The sequence below is a fragment of the Lycium ferocissimum genome, unplaced genomic scaffold, assembly GCF_029784015.1.
Source record: "Lycium ferocissimum isolate CSIRO_LF1 unplaced genomic scaffold, AGI_CSIRO_Lferr_CH_V1 ctg11449, whole genome shotgun sequence".
Lineage (NCBI taxonomy): Eukaryota > Viridiplantae > Streptophyta > Magnoliopsida > Solanales > Solanaceae > Lycium > Lycium ferocissimum.
Genome location: NW_026713840.1, coordinates 2719 through 25538, shown reverse-complemented (window position 1 = coordinate 25538; position 22820 = coordinate 2719). Strand labels below are relative to the sequence as shown.

General features: G+C 33.6%; 2 long non-coding RNA genes and 1 pseudogene across 2 annotated transcripts; 2 read left to right on the top strand and 1 right to left on the bottom strand.

The window, feature by feature from the left end:
* Positions 1-360: 360 nt before the first annotated feature.
* LOC132041733 (uncharacterized) lies at positions 361-761 on the bottom strand. Its single transcript, XR_009411203.1, has 2 exons — positions 709-761; positions 361-652 (listed from the first exon to the last, which is right to left on the bottom strand). It is a non-coding gene; the product is annotated as an uncharacterized LOC132041733 (long non-coding RNA).
* Positions 762-9894: 9133 nt separating this feature from the next.
* LOC132041735 (uncharacterized) lies at positions 9895-13037 on the top strand. The gene is made up of 3 exons (XR_009411204.1): positions 9895-10837; positions 12285-12322; positions 12399-13037. It is a non-coding gene; the product is annotated as an uncharacterized LOC132041735 (long non-coding RNA).
* Positions 13038-17931: 4894 nt separating this feature from the next.
* On the top strand, positions 17932-20403 carry LOC132041734 (WAT1-related protein At2g39510-like; annotated as a pseudogene).
* Positions 20404-22820: the final 2417 nt, after the last annotated feature.

Sequence of the window (22820 nt, the reverse complement as noted above, 5' to 3'; positions counted from 1 at the left end):
AGCAGTCTAAGTTCCCGTCAAGTCAATTTCCCCACCATTTACAAAATGCTCTTCACCTTTTTCTTGGTTCCGAGTAATTAAATGTTATATAATGATTACGTTTGCACCGTATTTACAGACGAAGTGAAACAAATAGCTGAAGAAGTGCGCGGGAGCATAAGCAAAGTTGTAGGAGTGCAGAGTTTTGTCCAAATCTACAGTCATATCAGGAAGAATCTCAAATCCAAGAGGGATAAGAGGAAATAAGAAGAGGAGGTGATTGCTGTGGTTAATCCAATGAGAAATGCCAAGAGGAAGCTGAGGAATGAAGAAAAGCATAAAGCACACAAGAAAAGGAAAATGATGGCAATGAAGATGGGAAGATGGATGTAGTTAGTTATACTGTGTTAGGTGTGAACAATTGATCATCTTTAACACGATGAAGGGTGGGTTCCATCTGGGAGTTAGAGTTGGCATCATTCTCACGCCTTGTCATCAGATAACAAAGTAGATTTCGCCCCAGATACTTCCGCAGCCGGGGTAGGCCTCCTCTAAGTAAAAATTTTGTTTAATTTATTTGATTAACTTTTTCATTGCATAGTGCTAGTAGTTGCACTAAGCTTAGTTAAAATAATTGATTCTTCATAGTGAATATAGTGGCCCTTTGATTAACCTACAATGACAGAGAGCATTGTAAGTCATAGTGAATATAGTGGCCCTTTGATTAACCTACAATGACAGAGAGCATTGTAACTGATTGAACAACGTAATTGAAGAATTTTAAGTAATGGGTACAGACTGGGAGAAGAATGGTCTTTTCTATTTTTGGAATGCAAAAGAAGAAACAGAGGTTAACATGTGGTTTTACTTGGTGTATGTCACACTGAATGGAAATGATGCCTAAGAATTGGAATTAAAGATCTTGTCTTTTAGTGTTAAAATTGTCATCAAATGATATTTGGCAAAGATTTCCTTCAACTTGCATTCGATATTCTCAATTCCAAGCAAATTGGAGTTGGCTTATCAGTCAAATTGTTCTATTTAAGCTAGACTATTTTGTATTTTGATGATTTATTATAAATTGATTAGTTTTACGTTGGTTGCAAGTAATGCAATCTTCCTCCTTTGTCTAGGTTTGAGACCAACCATTTGAGTGAGCTCACGCATCAAGTAATTTCCCAGAAATAATGACAAATCATGAATTGTACTGCATCGACAGTACCGCTTGAAGAAGCTCTTGTTTAATTTTATTTGATTAAACTTATGGATGAACAACAGAAGATGCATTGGCTAAAAAAATCATTTGTATCTTGTTAATTGTTCCTTATACAATTTTAGTTATAATATTCAAATTTGTAGGATAAACTATAGTTAGCTACATAAATCTATTGATGTTCACCTTATCTACTTTTCTTTTCCTATTTCTATCCGTTTTTCTATATAGAGCTGGTACAGACCATATTTTGCAGGACTATTAAAATTACCAAAATATGTGGCGTCAAGTGTTTCACAATTTGTCGAAGAGACAAATCCTAAATACCAGATTTTGTCCTTGCAGGTCAGTTCAAGAAGTAATCCGCTTTACAATTTCAGATATTCTATGTTTTACTTGCAGCTATGTTTTTTGGGTTCTTCATCTCAGTGATTAAACATTTATCAGCTATGTTTATTAGGTTCTTTATCTCAGTAATTAAACATTTGTACATGTTCATACTAATTTCAAACTCACCCTTACAACTATGGTGAGCATGTTTATTATATATACATATATATTCTTGAACAAAATTACGATAAAAGAAAAAAAGACTCTTAGCTGAGTTCTCTCTGTACTAAAATTGGATGTTCATATTTTTTAGGACTCAACTGTTATGATGAGATTGAACGATGTGTATCCTTTAAAGTTGCAAGGTCCAAAAGTTAACTTTTGATTGTTTTAACTTTTATGAACAGAGAAGGAAAGCAATCTAACGAAGTGGATATCGGGTCGCAACTAAAAATATGAAACATCAGTTTAGCATTGGTGAAGAGTATTGGTTTTCTTGGTATGGGTATGTAAACATTCAATTTGGCATTGATGGAATACATTCCTTTTCTTGGTATAATACGTATTGTTGCTCTTGAACAGAAGACAAATAAAACTAGCATTTTAAATTTTTTGATTGTGAGAATAATAGAAGCGATCCAAGAGTTTGATGTTTCGTTGTATTCTTTTAATTGGTCTTTAATATTTATTCTACATTTAGTTGCATTTCTTGGTTTAAGCTGGCATAACTAAGATGAGAGAAAAGTTTGGAATTTATTCTTTGAGTTTGTATGCTGTGACAACCCAAACTGCAAATTCTTTGAATGTAAGAGCTGTAAAATTGGATTAAAATAGAGGGAAATGATGGAAGGATTCTTAATTATTTTTGTGGGAAGCTGGATATTTTATTGAATTCAATAAAACATATACATAAGGATTCTTCTCTTTTAAAGTTGCAAATGCAGAGAGAGGCTATCACACAAGCTATGCATGATTTTTACAAGGTTTAACTAAGGGGTTTTATTCTTGAATATTTGTATTTGCAGATTTTGAAGCATGAGCCCTCAACAAGGTTGCGAAGCTTAATTTTCAGATTTATTTTTGCCGCAAAGACAAGTGAAACTATATGTGAAAATTGTATGGTCATGTTGAAGGTATTTTGCACCTCGTTTCCTCCTGATTATGCAATATATTATTATCCTTCTTGTTATTTTGAGTTTCTTATTCTTGAATGTCTTCTTTTTGACTTCTTGTGACACACTAGTTGGTGCTATAAACGAATTTTTCAGTTTCATTCTTCAGCGGCCCTAGTGTTAGTTCAACGTAACGTACTGAAAGACGTGCTTGGAGCTGTATTTGTTGATCTTGAGCCTACTGTTATGGATAAAGGAACGACTGGGTATAGAGAAACTCTTTCATCCCATCATGAGCAACATATTACTGGCACTGAGGATCTAATAATATGGATAGGGAAATTATACAGGTACCAATCTCGTCCTCTCATATTCAAGTTGAAATCAACTTCTTCTCTAGTAAAAAATTACACCATAACTGAGTTCTTTTTCTCATAAAATGCTCTGCAGTTGGGATAGATATAATTGATTCTGTGTCTTCATTGAGTAAGAAAATTTGCAGAGAAGGTTTACAAGGACTTTTGGTCTTTCAGGATGTTAGTAGTTGGACTTGCTTTGGTTTGGGATCCTTGCTTCTGGAGGGAACTATGGAAAGAAGTCAAGACTTGGCTTTACCTTTTGTGAAACTGCAGAGCAAGAGGGACGTATTTTCTGGAGGCTGTTAAAATTCTATTTGCTTTTTTGCTAGGAGTTGGCAAATATAATGTCAAACAATTTGGATGTATATATTTTTGTAATATGCTGCTTCAAAATTAACTATGAAACTATATGAATAATGTATTTGTATATTTAAGGATATGCATTTCTGTATATATGAATTACATTTGCAAGAAGTATTAGTACTAATTTCAGTTGTTGTAAGGAATTGGATAAGAAAAATCTCAGCTGTGGAAAGCCTGTAACGAACCGAATTAGTTGATGTCACTAGAGTTTATTAACGACCGGATGACGAATTAGCTAAGGGAAAATGTTGTCGCTAAAAATGAGCTCTAATGACCGGAATTTATCCTGTCGCTAAAGAATCTTTAACGACCGGACTGAAATCCAGTCATTAACTTTTAACGTCGAGGCCTTTAACGATCGATTTTTGCCGGTCGTTATTGACTTTTAGCGACCGGATTTCCCCCCGTTAAAAGCTCTTTTTCTTGTAGTGATGATAGTAATATTATTTTAAGAAATTGTGATTTTTTCATTGTTTGAAAGTTAAGATGTTAGTCGTTAGAGTTGATTGCATTTCATAGTTGCTTTTATTTCAATATTGTTTATACTTGTAAAATTATGTTATATATAATTACAAGTTGTATGGCGTATAATGGACTGCTTTGATTAGTTTTTTATGAGGATCACACACATATATATATATCATTTATTTACAGTTTTCTTTTATTTTTTTTATGTAATTTTACCTATTTAAAAATATTTATTATAATTATATTATTTTATGAAATACTAAAAATTAGATACCCCTGGGGCTTATGCCTCACCGAGACATATGTAAATAGCCGTGCCCACGAAACACCGGGTAGCCCAAGTAGGAGCGAAAACTGGCGAAAGCATCTGAGTAGTAAGCCCACTCCAAGATGAGTGCTCACCTATTCGACTTCCCGTGAGCCTCCGAGAGTACGTGTCCGAGACACCGACGGGTTCTTTGCCCCTGCGAGGATGGAGTGACAGAAGTTTTTTTGAGAATTCAAACAGACGAGATGTTTATCATTACGATAGGCCTTACACCCTTGTCTTTTAAAACACTGATCACTATCATGAAATGTATTGTCTTTTTACTATCGCTTCAGGAAGCTCTTATTTAATCTTATTCAATTAATTAAATTTATGAATTTGTAGTGGCCTAAAATTTTTGAACTTCTGTATTTTATTTCAGAATACTATGGCTATGGAAAAGGGAAATCACCTAGAATATCTTAGGAAACTTCCTTTTTATTTCGGCTAACCATTTTCCAGGGACTGTGAATGACTTGACAAAAAAAAAAAATGGTTTCCAACTAGCGCTAGCAATACATGTCCGTGCGATGCATGAGCCGAATATGTCTATTCACTTTAATTAATGAGTCTTTAAGGTTTGTACTTTGAAAATAACTTTTAAAAATATTCTAATTGTTATTATATATAACAACATATACAAAATGTATTTTATGTACCATCACTTTAGTTATAATTAAAAAATGGAGTTTAAAAATTAAAACATATGATGGAATTAAGTCTTTGAGATGGAAAGAGTCGGACTTTTTCTTGATATAATAGAAAGTTGTTTATCGATATGCAAAAGAAAATTAGTATGAATATGAGGGAAAATTAATATTTTAATTCTAATTTTTTTCTTTTAAATTCTTTAATATCTTATATGTATACCGACAGGTTGATATCTATTTCATTTAACTAACTGTTCAAATCCAAACATAAGAACCATTGTTGTATATATTGGATTTTTTAAAAGCAAAACTAATAAAATATTTTTATTAAATTAATTAAAAAATATATTATAATTTTTTTATTAACAATTATAGATTAAAAAAATTGTTATAAAGAAATCAAAATTAGAAAGATATATGTTATATCGTAAATCACCAAATTTTAATTTCAAAATGAAAATATAAAAGTAATACATTTTATAAATATAAAGAAACAATAATCAGAGACTGCAAAGGAGAGTAAAATAAGTAAAGTATTGACAAAGAAGGAAAACGGGGATAAAAGTCACTCCCTCCCTTCACTTTTACTTGTCCACGTTAATATATCAAGAAAAAGAAATTTTTCTTCTTCTTATTTTGCCCTTCATTTTCAAATTATTTTCTGAGGCTATTGAGACTATACACCAATAAATATGGATATTATGATACAATATATGCTTCATTTATTAATTCTTAAAGAATGTGAAAAGTCAAAAGTGGATAAGTTATGTGTAGGAGAATTAAAATTGAAGTACTTACGTGTATACATAAGAAGAAAATAAATACTCAAAGACTACGACATATGTCTAAGTGGGATAAAAAATTAGTTGGTTAAAGTGTATAATTTATATAACTTTTGGTACAAATTTGCATTGCTATTATTCATCCTCTCTTCACGTTTAAAGTATTAACAAAGAAGAAAAACGGGGATAAAAGTCACTCCCTCCGTTTACTTTTACTTGTCCACGTTAACATATCAAAAGAAAAAAAAAAATTGTTCTTTGAAAAACATAAGTAAGCCGATGAAATAATGCTTTATAAATTTATTGGATAAAATACATTTTTTTGTTATGCATTTAAACTGAATTATGCAATTGACTAAATATTTAGATCACAACTAAGAACATTTTTATTACTCCTACAATTTTATGAAATCTTTGAAGATGAGGATTGAGAACTATTGCATTCTAAGTCCACCAACCATCTTGATGATCATTGATTGACTGGGCAGATGCAAGACATACAAATTACTTACTCATGTTCATAATAATAATTTTTTAAGCTTAAAAAAACAGTGGCGTTACAACTATTGTCAACTCCTGTATATATTTTTATATACAAATAGTTACAGAGTCACAATAACTGGGTGCAATAAATTTCTTATGCATTTAAAAATAAAGAAGACCATTTTTCACTTATAACTTGAACAATCAACTTTCTAATCCAGAACTTCATTATTTTTTCCTTTTAGGATCTAGTAGTCAAAAGCCCCATTCAATATTATGGTATTCAGCGCGCGCGACATGATAAACATACACTTCACCTGCACATCTCTTTTTCCTTTTCTTCACCCCATGAAATGTCTCACATTATATTGTTCTATGAAAAAAATACAGAATTATTCTTTATATTGCAACTACAAAGAACTATGTAAGCTAGGCGTATAAGAAGATATACATATATATAACCATAGGTATATGGTTTGACTCATAAATAAGACAAAGAACTATGTTAGCAAATTTAAAAGAATTACAAAATCATATGCAGTTCATCTACATTGATGGCTGGCATTAAGTAAAAGTACAATCTGAAATAGTGAAATTTGGTTAACAAAAACCACTGTAGAAGGGAATAAGCTGGCGATATCTCGACGCAATTCAGGATGGCTCCCATAATATAACCTGTCATATAAAGAAGAATCTATCAACTTTCAAGTCTTATTTCACATTCAAATAAGCATCGAAGGATTGATCAGATCATGAGAGCAACCATACAGGTTTCTCACTGTATAGTTTAATTCTAGGGGGTACGTATTGCTCTCAAGAGCTTTCAAAAACTTGATTTAAAATTCCTGATTAGATGTCTGGACATAATAAATGGCGAAACTTAAATGAGCATTACAGCTTAATTAAAAAAAAAATAAGAAAAATGCATTTGATTCAAAAAATCGAAAAGAGTAATAAGTAATAGACTAATAAAAAGACAGAGACATTTGGAGCTTACCCTTTTCACAACCAAAAAAAAGATGAACTACATCGCTCACCTTGTCTAAACAAGGGAAAATGCTAAGATCAGTACTACGACATGAAATATACATAGAGGAACATGACAAAGAACAACAACAAATATAAGTGGTGTCATCATTTCTCATATTATTTAACAATATATAAATAAAGGTTATAAACAATAGCTTACAATAATAAGCTACGGTGGTGGTAGCCTGCACCCCGTGCATAGTGGACGCTTAGAGTACCGGGCTGCCTTTTTTTTTAAACAATGGCACTTACCATAGATAGATATCAATAGAACATAAAGAATCTACTTTTTCCACTAAATTAATCGCAAAGTTACTTCAACTCTCGATGGATAACAGGTAGATGCATTTGGTCAAGACAAAACTTGTGGAGAGACACTGCCTCGAGCATATAGCTTCTAAATGTCGCAAATATGGTTATTTTCCACCAGGGAAGGTAAACTCAGACGCACACTTCTAAGTTAGTCTTTAAAGATAAAAATAAAAGGAACCAACACAAAGAAGGAGGAAGAAATTTTTGCGTCGTACCTTTGCCTATTGCCAGGAACCAAGTTAGTATACTCTTGTCCACTATCCACAAAGTCTGCAGCCAAACTGTAAAATCTAAGAATGCAGAATGACATTAAAAAAATACATTATCAAGCCCCACATAAACAGGAGGACCACTCTACAACTCACTTCCTCAAATTTTGTTCCACTTATTGCAACCCTCGTCACTCACCAAAACACTGACGACAAAAGGGAAAAAAAACACAAAAAAGAAACAGTTGAGTTACGTAATTCAGATAATAAACATACCATTGAACCGTTAAATAGCTTAACCAGAAAATTCCCATGGTTATGATCATTTGTTCAGAAATTGAGCAGTTGAAGCATTTTCTCTTTTGAGATGACAAATTGATCGAGAAAACGAAATACGATCGGTTCCGTATCATCATTTTTCTGAAGATTCAAAGTAGAACTTCAAAGGAAGAAATTAAAGAGAGTTTCCACCGAAATTAGGGAGGAGAATAGATTTCTCACAAAAGAATAATGTTTTGGTTTTATCAGCCGTCGCTGAAGGGACGCATAAGTTGAAGTTACGGGTTAAATGATTTTTGGGCTTTGTTTTGAAAAGAAGTAACGGAAAAGTAGAAATCATTTTCGATGGTTATTGAGACTTACACTAATAAATATGAATCCGTTTGATATTACTTATCATTTTTTTTGTTACACCTCCTTAAGAAATTATAAATAAAAGATATATTTTACTATCTTACTCCTATCTCTCTCTAATAAATACATTCTAATCAAAATTAACTATTTTCAAGGACATTTATTATTAAAGGTAAGATGAAAAAGATTTAATTAATTTTATCTTGGTTTTGTAAATGAACAAGTAATTTGGACATATACGTTTAGTAATGTGGCCAAATAATATGGGACGAAGAGGATAAGATGGGAAAGATTTAATTAATTTTATCTTGATTTTGTAAATAAACAAGTAATTTGGACAAATATTTTTAGTAATGTTGAGTATTTCATTTATGAACAAGTAAAAGCGCACGAAGGAAATAAATATGTGTCGAAGAATTAAGATTGAAGTGCATGCGTGTATACATGAGGAAAGAATAAATATTCAGCACTATGACATATGTCCACGTGGGATAAAAAAGTAGTTTAGTAATGTTGCCAAGTAATATGGGACGGAGAGAGTATTTTATTTATTAATTCTTCAAGAACTTGAAAAGTCAAAAGTCAACAAGTATACGTACACGGAGAACATAAATGTGTCGGAGAATTAAATTTGAAGTGCATACGTATATACATGAGAAGAGATAAATATTCAGTATTATGACATATGTCCACATGGGATAAAAAAGTAGCTGGTTAAAATGTACAATTTATATAGCTTGTGGAACAAATTTGTATTGCTATGTTGGTCGGCTCTTCATACTTATTTTTAGTAAAAAATGTTGAGTACTTCATTTATGAACAAGTAAAAGTGCCCAAAGGAAATAAATATGTGTCGGAGAATTAAAATTGAAGTGCATATGTGTGTATACATGAGGAGAGAATAAATATTCGATGTACTATGACATATAATCCACATGTGGGATAAAAAAAAGTAGTTTAGTAATGTGGTCAAGTAATATGGGACGGAGGGAGTACTTCATTTATTAATTCTTAAAGAACTTGAAAAGTCAAAAGTCAACAAATATAAGTGCACGGAGGAAATAAATGTGTCGGAGAATTAAATTTAAAGTGCATACGTGTATACGTGAGAAGGAGACGAATATTAATCTTATGAACGTATGTCATCGCATAGAATAAAAAGATAGTTGGTTAAAATGTACAATTTATATAGCTTGTGATACAAATTTATATTATTGTGTTAGTTCTCTCTCCACACTTATATATGTTAGAAAAAGAAATAACAATTTTCTACAAATCATCCAATATTCCTTTATTTTGCGTTCTCATCAATCCAGGCATGGATACTCAATTTACTCAAATGAAAACTATATACATCTTCCCACTTCTCTTATTACTAGGCGGACCGAGGATTTTAAGACAGCGGGGGCACCGTTATTTTAACATAAATGCCAACAAAAATTTTAATTATGACCGAGGGATAATACCGTGTCGGGCCAGGTTCTTAATAAGCGTAGCGATGGCGAAAAATAGGTCAAATCTTCTATATATTATTTAAAACAGGATAGTTTAGGGACAAAAAATGGTTACATTAGTTATTAAATAGTTAATTTAGTTAAAGTCTTGAATTTTAATTTAAAAATAAATGGGAAGTTATCAAGTGGTAAAGTTAACAAATGCAAAAGGAAAAATAAAAAAAAATTACAAACGCAGGAACAATTTGATTTCACCAAATCAGGATAATGGTGTGGAACTTCCAACTTCCGAGCAGTTACATAGAATTTTATAGTTTTGCATTTTATTTTTATTAGTAATTGTAATTGTATCTTTAAAAAAAGGAAGACAAAAAAGGAGAAGGTGGTTTACGAAGGAAATAAGAAGGAAAGAAAGTGGTCCAAAAAAGACTGGAACCGAAAGTTAGATTGGGAAGTTACCATCCACTCATTACTTCCCACTTCCACATTGTGCATCAAAAAGGTGGTTGCCAGTTTTAAAACTATTGAGTAAGGCATATCTATTTCATTCGCCTTGTGTTCCATTTGATAGTTAGAAGATGATGCAACAGCAAAGGCTGAAACAACAAGCATTGATGCAGCAATTCCTTTATCATCCTCGTCTCCTAGCACTCTCTTATGGAATTTTTCAAGTTGGCCCTTTCAAAAGTTTCACTTTTTTTCAATTTCATATTTTGGTTACTGGCTCGAGTTCTTAATCTTTACTGGGTTTAATAGCCTGAATATCAACGACACTATTAGCTACAAGCATTGTATTTTCATTTATGGGTTTTTGTTTTGTGATTCTGGGTCCTAATTGTTTTTCTTTTTCGTATTTTGCTTTTTGGGTTGTTGTTTGTTTCAGCATTGAGTTTGTGATTCTGCGTCCAAATTGGAGTTTCAGCATCTCTCCGGGAACTTTTTTCGTTTTTGTTTCTATTTTGCCATTTTATGCCTGTTCCCTGCTTGATGTTATTCCACAATGAATCTTATTAATGTTTTTCGCTTAAAGTTTTGCTTTGTTTCTTTTGTGGCTTTTCTTTGACTTGAATTTGGTTGTTATGTCGGCTTATCGATTTCAGTTTTATTTCTTCGCATCAATGGAGTCGTTGCCAGGCAGAACATGCATTCAAAAGGTAGGAGTTGAGACTGTTTATTCTAAAAGTTTTATTTTCATCAAAGTTTGGAGATTGTGATCCTAAAGTTTGCTTCTTTTTCATTATATTTAATATATGTTTTTGAGGATTTCTAAGAGATCTTTTTTGGTTGGAGGTTTGAAATTTTGTATTGGGAATATTAATTACTCCTATATTGAAAGAGAATGATGATATATTTTGGCCTATTCAACTTGAAAGTGGATCATGAAGTATCTGTGTCACATTTGTATGTGTTATTAGCTTTAAATTAATATCATCTCCTCTTAGTTTTACATCCTTTTTGGGTTTGAGACTAGATTGTATGTTAACCTATAAGAATAAGCCTTCTGGAATCTTTTAACTTTTGTGCTGCTTAATTTTGACTATTGTGATTAAAAAGCTTGAAACTATATTGAAGGTGCAGTCAGTTTGAATTTTTTTATTTTTTACGGTTGATACATTTTCTAGATACAAATTTGGGACTCAAACGAATTATGTGTTTATTTTTCACCTTTTTAGGTTTTTCAGTTATCAGTACAAAGGCCAGCATCCTGATCCACAAGGCTCCATTTAGTTTTTATTCTTTCTGACTGGCAGATGAAGAGAGTTTAGGGTCGCATTTCCTAATTTTTTTTGGTGGTGTCGTTGTCCGAGATTTCTATATTGTTCTCAACTTCCATTTACAGGCATCTGATTATGATGTCGTTGAATGCTGGGCCTAAATGGAATGAGTGAGTAGTTCCATTAGTCGCAACAATACTTGCTCAATGAATGTCTAAATTTCATTAATCTTTGTTTGTGGGTGTTTTGTACTTGTGGCCAAAAATTTGAGTGGCTTTTCTTTTGTTTTATGACGAGCTACCCCTTTTTTTCCAATACATGTAAATAGGCTAATAGCTTCTTACGGTAATCATATCTTCCTCAGCGTTTGTTCGTAGGATTCACGTTCAAAGTGTAGTCACTTTTCATGTAAAAATAATGACTATTATAGCCTTCTTGGTCTGATAATTAAGTTCTCTAATTTGGTTTTATTGTTTAGTTATGCATATTGGTTCCTGCTGAAAAGGCTATTGATTGATCTACTTTGATTCCCATCATCAATGCTAGCAGCTGCTGCAATCTTTACTGCCCAATGCACTCTCGGTGTGTCTAATGAGTGGGAATAAAAACTGCGAGAAGCATAGCAGCTATGTTAAAGATCAACTTCTTCTTTCTTGCTAAACCAGTAAATTACCTAAGATAATTCCTATCATCTAAACATTATTAGATTAGGATAATATTATATCAGCAAGAATGTAGGATATCTGATTACCAGTCAATCCTGCCCCACATAAATCTATTTGATGATTACTTTTCTCTATCCATATTAGCTTTGAATTTATGGTTATTCATTTATATGTATTCTATTTTTTTCTCACTTCTGTTCAATTGCATGTTATTGCTCCAGGTCACAGTTCAGTTGCTAACCTCTTAAACGAGATTCGGGTAAAGATATCTTAACATCTAAAGCCACATGATTTTTGTTATGAGCAAAGTGACAGAAGGTGCATTTGACTTGCAGAGCATTTGAGCAGCAAATGGAACTTAGGGAGAGCGGTTTGTACTCAAGATATGAGAATAAGCATGATGAATTTGTTACTGGGAAAGTCCTATTTTCAGGAGACACCGGCCATGATCACATTGATAAGGTCTCATCTGATCGGCTGGCGTGTTTTTTCTCTCTGCTATTTTATGTCATTTTATCCTTTATAATTGACACACCAACTATATTCTCCACTAGCAAAAAGTGAAGGATAATAAACGAAGATGAATGAACAAAATAAGAAGTTGCTGGCGAATGAGAGTGCGTATATACAAAGCTGTGTTTAGCTTGAACAATGTATTACTGTCCGCGAAGGAGAATCTTGGATCCGATATCTTCGTACAAAGTGGGCAAGACGAATATTATTGCCTGCCCGAAAATTATTGTTACTTTTTTTAATCCTTTGATTGCTTTTTGCACTACATGTAGAGTTATAGAGAATCTATTATACATATAAGAACCTTTTCCTTTTTTTTCTAAGCATGATTCCACCATTTAATAACATTTTGTCAATGGTTGCTTTGTCATTAAGTTATTTCAATTAGTTATTGATAGTATATGTTAGAGACCTCACAACTGGAATTGAGAATGCTCTTTAAATAATTGTGAACGCAGAAAAGTGAAATTGAGAATGCTCTTTAAATAATTGTGAACGCAGAAAAGCTAATTTGATAAGTACAACAAATAGATTATATTATGTGCTAGGGTATCCAAAAGTTATTAGATTCCATGTAGGTAATTTATTAACTTTTAGGAAGTGGGTTGATGCTCCAGTCATATAACTTTGTAAACTTTCAAGCGCATTTCGATTTCCATTATCGGTGTATTGTATATGACTATGATAATTTATAACTTTTAGTCTATCAGATCTTGCAAATAAGATGATCTAACTAAGTTGCAAATCCAAACAAGTACAAACTAAAAATAGCAACTCAACAACTAGCGACTTACTAACAACTAACAAGAACATTCAGTACTAGATTAATGCATCTCTCTAACTCCTCATTAGCACCGTTGCCGACTTGCTTTACAGTGACTAGAAATTGAAGTTAGAGGTTGTCAACGATGAAATGAGAAAGTAAACTAAGCTAATTGTTAAACTATCGGGACAAAGAATTGGTGGCAACGCCAAGTGCTCATGTTATTTTTATAGTTGGAAGTATAATTAGGGGTGGAGTTCTTTCTAGAAAGGTTCTGCAAAATATCTTTTCTATCAATTTATCTGAGAAATCATTAGTTCTCTTTTATAAAAGTTGTCAACTTTATTTGTTCAACATTAACAACATTCCTCCATGATTCTTCATTTTTTCTGATTTATGTTAATCTACATTAAGTAATTCTCCCATAAGTTATAGGAGTAATTATTATGGTTTAAAACAAAGTTCTCCAATCACATTTATATTATAGCTAATTTTATTGTAGCAAAGTACGCCTATTTTTTTACAAGACATGATCTTTATTTCTCTATTGAAATACTAGCAAAACTTATTTTGCTATTACTTTTCTTTATCATTATCCGCGCATCGCGCGGGTACGAATACTAGTATGTGTAATAAATAAAATTTAACACAGTGAAGCAAATGAAAGAGATAGCTCAGTGGCTAAGGCTGTGCAACATGTGGTGACAGTCTGAGTTCGAATCAAGCGAGCTCATTTAACGTTTATTGTTTTCCTAAAAACGAGGCTCAAAAAAATAATTAAAAGTGACATTCGGTTCGATCCGGATGACATGTAAGGAAGCAAAGGCCCCAATTAACGTGCCCCAAAGACAACACGTTTGTTAGAGTCGCGATTAAATATATACTAATTTCTCAATGTATATACGCACATATATACATAATTTTTTCCGAAGAGTGGAAGTGCACGTGCACTCCCACCCTTCCATGTGGGTCCGCCTCTGCATGCGTATAATGTGTGTACGCAATATCAATATGAGTACAAACATTTAATATTACATGAATAAAATCAAAGTTGTATTCGAAATGTAAAATATTTTTCATGAGTACAAGTTCAATGATTAATGTTGATCATATTCATCTAACTCAATAAATCAAGAAATCATGCCGCCATAAAAGTCCTCGTATGTCTTATTGTAGTTTTGCTTAAGTAATTTTATATTTGCTTTAAAGCCTATACTGACTTGTATTTCATGGCTTAACGAAAAGCATACAAAATGAGGACAGCTGAGCTATACAGAATCTGCAAAGTATTTGTAATGGTTATACTACTACAATTTATAATGTCTGGTTATGACATTATATGCAAGGCAGCTTTGGAGGTGGGAATGAGCCCCTACGTGTTTACAGTTTATCGGCATGCAGTGGCCACGGCGATAATGGCGCCGTTAGCTAATACTTTGATCGGTATGCCTGTGTCTCCCTCCCTACCATGCTTGCGTGCAACTTTTTTGGTAAATAAGATACTTCATAGGTGGGAGTTCTAAATTACATATTCTTCCAAACATGAGAATCTTTTATCTGCAAATCTATATTTTTTAAGTAAGGTAGAGGCCCAAAGAGAGTGAGGAGAAAGGAACATTCGCTAAGACGTATGTACTAGCCAGCAAAACCTTATTTTTCAGTCCTAGAGATTGAATACCTAAACCCTCATGGGGTTTGTCCTTAGTGATAGCTTTCCAGGAAATTAAATGAAGCTTCTTCTTAACATTAGTAGTACCCCCAAGGAAATTTCTTTCATATGCTCTAACTGAGAAATAATTGAAGTAGGCAGATGAATGAATTGCATAATATGATTAGGAAGGATGTAAAGAGTGCTATTAATAAGAGTACTTCGCCCAGCATGAGTTAGAAAAGGAGTGTTCCAACCTGCAAATTAAGTACGGAAGTTGTCAATAATAAATTGGTAATGAGCTTTGGTAGGTTTGGAAGAGAATATACGAAAACCGAGATACTTCCCGAAATTATGACCCTCCTGGAACAACAAATTACTCATACCTAAATTTTTATCTTATTGAGAGCTGCTATTCGGAAAGAAACAAAAAAAAACTGGGATTTAGCAAAATTAATCTTCTATCCTGAAATAGCCATAAAATGATTAAGGATGTCTACAATAGTATGACATGTAGTAGCATCGATTGTGCCGCCAGTTAGGATAATATCATCGGCAAAAAAAAAAAAAAAATGATGAGACAGTTCCGGTTCCCCTTTGGAAATAGTAATGGGTGTCCAAAGATGATAATCTAGAGCCATGTTTATTCTACGGGATAAAATCTCCCACGTGGCAAGCCATTAATTAAGATAGAAATAGAGGAAGTAGAAGTACAGGACATAATAAGTTTGGTCAAGTTTGGAGGAAAATTAAAGGCAAACTTACTCAAATATTACCTTATCAGTTTCCTAACCATTCACCATTCTGTAGCCTACCTTTTTAAATATTATCATTTGTAGCTACATTTTGGCAAAATAGTGTATGTTTTCGCGTGTATTTGTTGCCAACAAATACATGAGAACAAGGTAAAAAAAAAACATGATCCTTGATTTTAGCCTTTAATGGTGGAGCTATTAAATTAGATATTAATATATATTTTTTTGATGTATTTTAGTGATTTTTTTTTTATGTATTTCAGTGATTTTTTTTTATATGTATTTTACTGATTTTCTTTTTTTTGTTTTGTTTTTGATGTATTTCAGTGGCTTTTTTTGATGTATTTCAAATACATTGTGTACATTTCAACTACTATGAAGCCAAATATATTTAAATTTTCGTGTATTTGAATGGATTTCAACATATACATTCAGATACAAGACCAAAAAATTCAAATACATGACAAACACATTCAAAAAAATAATGTATTTGGCTATTAACAAAATACACTAAAAAATGCACTAAAAAATACAAAGACAAATACATTAAAAAACAGTGTATTTGTGGAGACGTAGATTTTTGAATGTATTCAGTATTTGCTTTAACAAATACACATAGCCAGATCTGAGACACTACCACCACCAAAAAAACCTAATCTCTCCAACACCACCAAAATCCTAATCTGAGACACCATCACCAAAAACCCAAATCTGAGACTACACCAACACCAAAAAACCCTAATCTTTCCATCACCAACAAAACCCTAATCTTTCCATCACCAACAAAACCCTAATCTCTCCCACTCCTTACGTCATCTTCTCCGTCACCATCTCAAAAATCACATCACCGCCACCAACAATGTACACACGGCCGATCCGCGCTATCGCTCACCGGATAGAGAAAAGAGAGAGAGAGAGAGGCGAGCACAGAGGAGACGGAGAAGAGAGAGAGGGCGGCGAGAGAGAGAGAGGGGTGAGCACGGGGAGGAGAGGGAGAAGAGAAAGGGGGGTGGTGCGGCCCGTGGCAAGGTGGTTGAGAGAAGGGGAGAGAGATTTTAGGGTTTGAAACGAAAGTGGGAATGGGGTAAAGGATTGGGAAAAAGAAAAGATATATGTGTTTGGGTATGTATTTTTATATAAACTACCATTTGTAATTTAAAAAAAGTTAATTAGCTACTAAATATAATTAAATAAAAGGGTAGTTAATATTAATAATTAGGTCTTAAAAGAAGTTACAATGAGTAAAAATTCCAAAATTAAAATAGGCCAAAGACTGTCGAACGAACACACCCATTCAATGCGATCAAAAGCCTTTTCCAAATCTAGTAACAAGAAATTAATTTTCCAGTTTTGACCTTAGTGGTTTTAAGGTTGGTAATGAGTTCTTGAATGATAATAGCTTATCAGCAGCTCGTCGTCGCTTCAAGAAACTAGATTGAATAGGGCCAATAATATGATTTAACCAAGGTTAAGCCAATGGACAGTTATTTCAGAAATAATTTTATAAGTATAGTATTACAAAGACCAATAAGCCGGAAATGAGTTACAGTAGTAGCACTAAAAACCTTAAGGGATTAAACATAAATAAGTAGAATTGAACTCAGCAGGAATAACATTATGCTTGAAAACAGAATGACAAAAAAGCCTAACAGTCCTATGATGTTCCAGTGTAGTTGCTAGAAAAAAGGACGTAAACCATCCGGCCCAGGAGCCTTGAAAGGGTGAAAAGAATCTAAAGTGAATTTTATTTCCAAGTCTGTTAAAAGAGCACCAAGAGAGGTTCAGTGTTGCTGCTAGAAAGCATTTTGAGGAGCACATTCATAAACAGGATGATAATGATTAAGATCAGTTTGTGAACAAGTTCTGAAAATATGTGGTAATGACATTGTTAATATCAGCTGGATTGTAAAACCAATTTCCCACTGTATCACAAAGACCCATAATACGATTTCTCCTACGCCGTTTTAAGGTGGACAAGTGAAATAAATTAGTGTTAGCATCACCCTCGTTTAACCAATTAATGCGCGATTTAAGTCTCCAAAGATATTGATTATAATCAGTAGTAAGGTGTTGTTCAAGATTTTGAAGAAATGAAATAGTAGGATAATTATATCATGTTTATACTTAATTGCCATAGAATTCTGTATATATATTCTTCAAAATAAACTATGAAGCTCGTCTCTTAAGCAATGACTCAGTCAATGTTTACTAAGTTGGTCATACTTGGCCTACTGGAGTAAGTCTTAACCCCTCTTATTTCTCATGATATATATGATATATATGGTATCTAACATATTTCCCTTGATTAACAGGCCCGTCGCCGGACAGGTTCTGTATTCATTAGGGCTGAAATACACAACGGCCACCCTGGCTGCATCTTCGAACAACACGCTCCGTCATTACTTTTGTAATGTCGTGGGCATTAAGGTAACACTAGTGTTTTGTTTTTTTTTTTCCTGTTTTATAATTTTCAACTTTGAAAGTGTACTCCTTGGCCCCCGTTTGTAGCTCACAAACAATGCCCAGTAAAAGTGTACTCCTTGGCCAAACAACACACCCCACCCCAACCCCCCCCCCCAACCCCCCAACAAAAACAAACATCTCACTTATGTAGATTATGTAATAGACACAATCATTTGAAAAAAGGGAATGGACTAATAACATAACTTGAAAATCATCAGCTACACGAGAGGAAAAAAAGTTGAATAAAGACAACAAATTCAAGCAACCAAACAACCAAGAATATATGAAGAATAAAGTGTGTCATTTGAAAATAAAATGAGTATATATAAAGAATAATGAACTACAGATAACTGCAAAATAAAGCAAGAAACTTGAACAGAGCAAAACAGATGTTTCTATTAGTCCATTTGCCAGTTCATATAAAGTTCCCTAATTCTTCCTACATGTATATTGTTATCCTAGTCGTGAGAATGTGCAGCTCACAAACACAAGAAGCCAGACCAAAATAGTTGGGACGATTGGCACGGTTGCTGGGGCCTTGATAATGACTGTGGTAAAAGGCCCAGTTGTTTGGGCAATAGGAAAGACCCATCATGAATCTCAAAGTGGTGGGGTAAATCATAATTTACACCATGCTGCTACAGGCCCCCTCATGCTAATATCCGGGTGCATATTTTGGGCTGGATACTCAGTTTTGCAGGTAAAAGTATATAGGAATCAGTTACAAACTAAGAGCCCGTTTGGTTTGGCTTATAAGTTGCTTATATAAGTTGCTTTTTTTTTTTGATTGTTTGGGTAAAATTTAAAAGTCATTTTGTGGCGCTTAAAATATGCTCAAAAAAAATAATGGGCCATTTTTAACTTATCTAAAGTGAACATAAAAACCGAAAACGGTTATGCCCAAAAAAATAAGTTAGACTACCCAACTTATTTTTTAAATTTATATAAGTTGCTTGCAAACAGCTTATAGGCATAAGCCCATCCAAACAGGCTCTAAATAGCCTATTGAGGAAATAAGCAGAAAATTGACTGTACTAGTACTTTATGCCCAGGATTACATGGGGGACTATCCAGAGCTCTCTCTCACTGCGTGGGTATGCTTCCTGGGAGATATCGAGGGAGCTCTTCTAGCTTCTTTTATGGAGAGGGGAAATGGTCCTGCGTTGTCAATACATTGGGACACTAAGCTGGGGGCTATTGTATACAGTGTAAGTTAAATTGTCCTTTTTTTTTTTTTTTTGAAATGGTAACAAGTTCGTCTTCATTTGAGTATCTCCATAGCCATTTCATGAGCAAACTTCGATTTTGTTTTCTGAGATTCCCGATGCCTAAACCTCCTTGCTTTTTACTGAGGGTGAGGATTTTCCATTTGACCAGGTTGAAACCCTTCTTCACCTTGTTCCCTTGCCAAAAGTTTCTTCTCGGTGCATCTATTCTCAGACTATATTTGTCTAGTCTCTTAAATCACTAATAAAGTTTAAGTTTTATCAAAACCTTCTAACTTTCCATGTCTGCATTTCGGGGAGTATTTTGTTCGGGGCTTGCATATTATTTGCAAGCACTGGTAATGAATGAACGGGCCCCGTCTTCCTCAATGCATTTAGTCCTCTCAACATGGTAATAGTTGCTGTTATGAGTGTATTCATCCTCCGGGAAGAAATGAACTTGGGCAGGTAATTCTTACATATAGCCCTTAACTCTCATAAGATAATTCCATCAAGACTGACTAATGCACTTTTTCCAGACTACTAGGTGCAGCGGTGATCATTTTAGGGCTTTATGCTGTCATCTGGGGGAAAAATCAGGATAACAACAAGAATGACGCCCCTCCACCAGATGATCAACCACCAATTCCCCCAAGAGTGGAACAACCTGTTGAAGAACAAGCGGGGTTGGAAATTCATGAAGAGCAGGAAAAAAAAAAAAAAGATGAAGTTATGGAGATTCAAGTAGTTTAAGTTCTGTTTTTAACATGTTTCAGTTATTAATGTTCACTGTGTAGAACTAAGTGCCTTCTCATTTTCTCCTACTAAATAGACGAAACTTTTCAATTATCAGTAACTGTTCGTTGTCTAGAACTTATTAGGTGTCTTTTCATTTTCTCCAACTAAATGAAGGAAGAGAGTGGTAATGCAAATTATATAGAAGGTACAGAATATTAGAGTGTGTTATTTCATCCAGTTAAGAGACAAGCATTGTATTTTTCATCTTTTTGCATCAACATATATAAAGTGTGACTGGTACGTTTTGTACAAGCAAAAATTTCATTGAAAATACTTTTTGTGATAAATTTTTCACTCTTCTGATACGCTGAAGTTTCCAGTGCAAAAGAAGGCAAAATAAAGATCAGTCCCTGTTAGGTGTCCCGATTAGCTGCAGAATTAAGTGCGCAAGTTCTGTTTCATTTCTTCTTGGTCTCGTTGTTATTGATGAATATCAATCTTTTATGTGTACCATACAAGTAGTGCATCCTAAGGTACAAATAAACATCTACTGGAGGGCTCTTTAAATTTAGGTGTAACCAACATGAATAAAGCATCAGAAATTGATAAATGAAGTGCTAAAACCATGATTGACACTATTAGAAGAAAAAAAAGTACAACAATACCTCTGCAGAATGATGTAACTCAAATTGCATGCATAAAGTTCAAAATTGGGACTAACCTTGCACTATTTGCACTCTTCACTAGAAATCGCCTTAACATGCAAAGAGCAATTCGATCTTGCACCCTTTAACAAACCACTCCAAAGAAAATCTATTTTCAAGAATTTCCACAGGGAAATATACCTGTCTGGAAGCAGTGGCACTATGTGAATATTCAGTAGCAGAATGAGAATTCAACCACAGGTAGATCATGTTGCAAATTGCTTTTAAATGGGAAGTTAAATACCAATTACGCTGCAAAAATCAACTAAAACTCATCAAATTTGACTTAAATAATAAATGATAATGTCTTATGCTCAGGCATCAAACAAACAAATATTTCAGTGCTTCTATATAGATTTACACAAGCCAAAAATGAAAAGGAAACACCTGAAGGATTCTGCAGTATCAGTTATTTCACTTATATATAGATCATTTGGGAAAATCTGAAGAGCATCACCAAAGAGTAGACTAAGGTACAATAGATCAGAAATGGAAGCAGTATATCTTAATGACCAGTAAAAACTACGGAAAGTAAACAGTTAATTCAATAAAGGAAGAAAATCACAGCAATCAATATACTGGATAACACAGAACGATCGATTTTTCAGTTTCTGCATATGGTTTGTTGTATCTCATCTAACACACTCTTTGTAAGCCAAAACCATTTTTTTTAATAATAGTATAAAGTTTTACATTTATGTTCAGTACCAAATGGTACTCAAATGGTTACACAAACTAGACTCGTCCAAATTACATGACAACAGACTCTAGCAAGTCCAGAAACAATTATCACTTCAGTAGCAAAAGATCCACTATTCCAAAACAATAAAATCTGAATACATTTAATTTTTAATTTTTTTTCAATGGCAATTAAAAGATTTTATTAATTACCTATGAGAATTACAAAACCAGGGGAGACTAATCCAGATCTGCCCTAGTCAGAATAACACAGAAACATCACCTACCAGTGTCTACTCTATACCACCTCATTCTAGACAAAACTCCTACTACAAAGAACTAACATACTCATTCAGGACTCTATTTTTTCTAACTCTAATAATAATACATAGAGCAATCTTCAGTGAGTGCACTAGATCCTCTGCAATCCTGCATTTGTGCTGAAATACTCTTCCATTTCTTTCAATCCACACATCATATACCATAGCCGCAAACCCAGCTTTAAGAAGCTTGCATCTTGCACTCTATCCTTTGTTCCTTTCTAACAATATAGTCCATGCTATGCATAAGGGAGCTGTCCTGCAAAGCTTCTTTTGTCTCCTATCAATTCTCTGTGTTTGCCAAATACGGAGTAGCTCTCTAAAATTAGATGGCATTACCGATTGAAATTCAAAAATGCATAAAAATATAGATCAAATCTGCCAAGAAAAGCTACAATGAAGTAGAGCAAGTGATCCGTCAATTCCCTAGCATTCTCACATAAAAAAGCACCTGCTGCAAAGATGAACTCCTTTCTTCTGCAGCCTATCCTGCGTTAAACATGCTCCGGGAGCAGCAAGCCAGCCAAAACAGGCCACTTTGGTTGGTACTTTAGTCTTCCATATCATTTTCCAAGGCCATTCTTTATCATATTCCACTGAAAGTTCTTGTAGCTTGTCATAGCAAGCCTTAACAGTGAATGTTCCATCTTTCCCTGCCATATACCATTGAGAATATTCCTTGCAATAATCTATGTCACGTGCTGCATTTTCTGCAAAAAGGAGGCAGCTTCTGTCATTTCCCAATCATTAAGCTCTTTTCTAAATTGAAAACCCCATCCTGAAATAGAAATGCATTCTGCCATTAGACAATCCTTATTTCTGACCAAATTTAATTACGAAGGAAATATGTCCTTAAATAGCCCATCTTTACACTATTTATCTGTCCATAGCCTATCTTAGCCTAAGTTGTTTTGTTACTTTAACATCAGGCATATTTAGGTACTTTGGCCGTTTGGTATAGAGAATGTCT